Source organism: Pteropus vampyrus, unplaced genomic scaffold (assembly GCF_000151845.1).
Source record: "Pteropus vampyrus isolate Shadow unplaced genomic scaffold, Pvam_2.0 Scaffold188, whole genome shotgun sequence".
Lineage (NCBI taxonomy): Eukaryota > Metazoa > Chordata > Mammalia > Chiroptera > Pteropodidae > Pteropus > Pteropus vampyrus.
In genome coordinates, this window is record NW_011888969.1 from 539384 (window position 1) to 543922 (window position 4539).

The window sequence follows — 4539 nt, forward strand, 5'->3', positions numbered from 1 at the left end:
GACCGGGGTGCACGGCGGTGGATCCAACGGTCTGTGACTGCACGAAGACTACGGGGGAGGACAGGAAAGAGCGGGGGCCGCCAGCCAGAGCCGCCGGGCGGATGTTTAATTGTGAACAGTGAAGGCGAGGGCAGGGGCCTGCAGAAGCCCATGACGAAGGCCCTTGGCCTTTTCTTGATCACTCCAGGGATCGTCCTTAAGGAAGCGACGCTCTAGGGTTGCTCTGAAGGGGAAGGGCGATCCCTGGCGAAGGGGCTTTGGCCGGGGGTTCGGGACAGCATCGGAGGCGGTGTCTGGCCCGGCGGCGTTGCCCACGTGTGACCTCGGCTGTGCTGTTCCCTGGGGACATCCATGCGGCTTTGTCGTGTGTGGTTCTGGGGAAGGAGAGGCAGAAACGCCTGGAGACTTCGCGAACTCGGGCTGCTCTTTCTTTTCCTGATGGAACCAGGTGTTTTCGGCTCCTGCTCCGCCCAGGCGGAGGGCTCCTTGCGTGCCGCCCGCGGGAGGGCCGCGGGAGCTGCTTGTAAGACGGTCCCATTTCTGTGGCTTCCACAGCTTGGAGCTCTGTGCCCCTATAAGAGCAGCGACACTGGCCGTGCGACCTGAGTTAAGCGGATGGACCCTCTTCCCATCTGTCGGACGAGACTGTCAACCGGCCTCCGGGAGCCACGTCAGCTGTGGGGAGCTGGTGTACAGACGGTGTCCCCGACCTGTGCGGCACCAGGGACCGGTGCTCCTGTGAGAACCTGATGCCCGATGAAGCTTCGCTCGTCAGCTCTCGCCTCCTGCTGTGCGGTCCGGTTCCTAACAGGCCACGGATTGGTACCGGGGGGATTAGGGACTCCTGGGGTAGCTGGACCCATGATGCGGGAGGCCACAGAGCAAAGTGCGGTGTCTCTCTGAGCCCCGCGTCTGCTGTGCCCCCCTCAGCCAGTCTCCCCGCTCCCCAGCTTCCTTCCCGTCTGCACAGAGCTTGCAGGCACACGATGCTGAGCAAGTCACCCCCAGGCTTCAACCACCTCTCAGCCTGGAAGAGAAAACCCTCCACATCTAGGGCGCCCGCGCCCCTCCAAACTCCTCTCCAGCTGTTCCTCACCCCCCACATCAGTGAGTGAACAGTCGCCTCGAAAACAAGTGTCCACGTCCTGGCCCCAGAAACCGTGAGTGGATCCGAGCAGGAGGAGGGTCTTTGTCGGTGTTATGAAGTTAAGGATCTTGAGACGAGATCGCGTGGACGTAGGGCGGGTTCTGACCAGCACCTTGGTGTCAGCTGCCGGCCCCTTGAACCGCGAGGGTATCACTTCCGATACCGTCATTTGTAAACCTGCCAGTTTGTGCTGATTGGCTGCAGCAGCCCCAGGAAACTCAGAGCCCAGTGCTCTTTTCTGGGCTCTTCTCCGTGGGTGGGTGTTGGTCCGGCCCCACTCTCCGTGAGGGATGCCTCCACAACTCTCCACTGCCCACTGGGGACACCATGGCATGTCCACACCTCACTGCCGTCTGGTCTCCTGCCTCTGATCTCTCTCTTCACCCCAGAAACAGTAGGAGGCCCCATAAGCGGTAGGAGCTCATGAGTATTTACTGAATTCGTAACAACTACACTGACCGCTTCGGGTTGCAGGGCGGCAGAAGAGTGGAGAGGCGGGGGGCTGGGTTTGATGCTGGAGCATCTCCACGTCTTTCGGCAGGCGCTGCGTCCACGTCTGCCATTCATTCAAAACGCGCTGGACTGTAGGCTCCTGACCTGGGCACTGAGGAGTCAGAAAACAAGAGCCCCTCGCCCTCCACAAACCCACGGTCCAGCGGCAGGGGCTGACCCGTAAGCAAATGCTACCTCGTTGGCACAGTTGTCGAGTGGGCTCATGTGCCAGGCACCGTGCCAAGTACGTTGAGTACTTTAATCAGGGGCGCCAGATTTTGCAGACAAAAATACAGTGCACCCAGTTAAATGTTATTTCAGATAAACAACAACTTCTTTTAGCGTAAGTAGGCCCTACACAATATTTGGAACCCACGCTGAAAAGCCAGTCGTTGGGTTTCCTCCAGTCCGTTTTTAACAGGGCGCCCCGAATGCCCAGTAGCCCTGAATCTAGACGGCTCAGCAGTCCTACGAAGTGGGTTGTAATAGGATCTTCAAGTTACAGATCAGGAGACGGGATGAAGAGGTGGTGTCATTTCACTTCTGCATCGAATCCGGAGCCCTTCGTCCAGGAGACAGTGACCCGGGCCGGGAAGGGCGTGGTCCTCATGCTCCAAGAGCACAGGGCTTTGCAGAGCTCGCCGGACCGACTGCCCGTGGGCAGCGCTGGAAACGTGCCCTTGGCAGAAGCAGGGAGGGTCTCCAGCCGGGAGCGGGGGGCGGGGGGCCGCCGTGGTGCGGAGCGGAAGCGAATCCAGAGCCTCCTGAGTGAGCCGCCCCGAACGAGCCTCGCGCTCTTGGAAAGCGGGGCGTCGTGGGCCCGTGATCGCGTCGGCGGTTCCTGCTCATCCCCGGCTGCGTGGGATGTTAACGCGTGGCCGGCCTCGCAATCGCGCTCTTGCCCTCGGTTCAGACATACATGGAAACTTCATCGCCAAAGCCTTCCCTCCCTGTGGAGTCCCCGCCCCGACGCTGGAGCCACCGCCGACCGGAGGCGACCCCTCCGCCTCGCGCCCTGCTCCCCACTACTTCCGCACGATCCCCACGGGCTGTTTTTCACGCGCCTGCTCCCGTTGCTTAGTCACCACTGGACACTGAGAACCTCGCTCGGTGCTCCCGTAAGTGTTTGAGTGGAGGGACGGCGGCCCACCCGGCGGTGACCGCGCCCGGTGACCACGGGGACGACGGCCCATGTCTTTTGTGGCCCTTGTGTCAGGCTCCCGGCCGCGCCCTTCCTCCTGGCTGCTCCTCCTCCTCCTTGCTCGCGGGTCCAGTGCGGTTGGGCTGGATGCCCTGAGCGTCATCAGCCCCCTGGGTGCCGGAGGACAGCCCCCTGTCCTCACGTAGGCTCCGAGGACTTCTTCATGGGGTCTCGCTGCCATCATGAAGGAAGTGTAAGAACTCAGGCAGGTGAGGCTCCTGATGGCCGAGCAGGTCACACCGAGTGTGTTCGATCAGCCTGTCTGATTCCGGGTCTGAGAGGCGTCGTCAGGCTTGGGTGGGAGCCACCTGGGACCTGATCAGGTGGGGACCGGGGGAGGGGACGGAGATCGACCGGCCCTGAAAGCAGGGTTAATTCCTGAAGCTGAGACTCGTGCCTGCTGTGTGTTCTCATAAATCAGCAGGGAGCGGTGTGCACGCAGGGTCCTGATGAGGGGACAGGCCCGGGAGGGAGCGCGAGGCTCCGCCCGCCCGGTGCCCAGGCCGTGGGGGAGAGTCTGGCCGGCTTGCAAGCAGGCTGACCGAGGCCTCTCTCCAGCAGGACGAGAGGCTGCCAAGAAGGCAGCAGTGGCCCCTGCCTGTCACCAGCATCATGCCCCAGGCCCGTGGTCACCGCACGAGGACTCGGCTGGGTCCGAAGCCGGCGGGCTGGCCTCCTGAGGGGGATCCTCGTGTCCCTCGACTTCCCCACGTGCGGCCTGGCCAGGGGCTGCTGCTTCTCCTACAGCCACAGAGCGCTGGCCACACCGGCAGTGCCCAGCCTGTGTCAGCATCCATCCCTCCCAGGGACCACGGCAAGCGGAGGGGCCGGTGGCCTTCCAGGTCAGGAGAGGTGGGTCCAGTGTCCCCGCCTGTCTCTCTCTGACCCTCTGGCAGTGCTTGGCAAGCTGTGACAGCCAGGAGCCAGCCAGCCTGGAGTCACAGCTCGCAGGAGGCCAGCGAGGGCCGCCACCTGGCCCAGGGCACACGCAAGGACTTCTCCTGGAGAAGAACCAGCCTCTTCAGCTTTTGAGATGGATTTGCATCATGCGTGTGTTTTATGCCCATGGGGGTCTTAGAATGACAGATGGAGAGAGGACTGGGGGCGGAAGGACCCCCAGGAACCTTGGCAGATGCGGCCCACAGGCGCTGAGCGACCCGCACCGCTCACGCGGCCCTACCTGGAGACAGCTGTGGGCAGTTCAGTGCAGATGTGGCGTGACGAAGTGGACACAGCACGGCCAGGGGCCAGCACCTTCGAGATCGAATTCTAGCTCTCTGGCCAACGGGCCCTTAGCTTCGGCCGGGTACCCTAGCTTTCGAGGGCCGAGTCCTCTGTGCAGTGAGCTGATGCCAGCAGCCCTTTCTGAGGATGGTTGTGAGGGTTCCACGGGCGACCCAGGTCGGGCCCCAGGGGAGGGCTGGGGGAGGGCCCAGTGTCTAGTGAGGGCTCGGCAAACGGTCGCTGTTTCTGAGACCCAGAGGAGACGGGTGTACGTCACAAACGAGGCTGTGGATGGAGGTTGGCGTTATCGTTTGCGAGCTGCCTCGTAAAGTGTTCATGCAAAAAACTTTAACCTGACATCTTTAAATGTTGGCACAAGCACAGGACAGCGGTGACCATCACTTTCCTGCCCCCGCCCCACACTCAGGCCCAGCACACTGTTGACCGTGTGTCTGCTCCTACAGCAGGTGGGGGG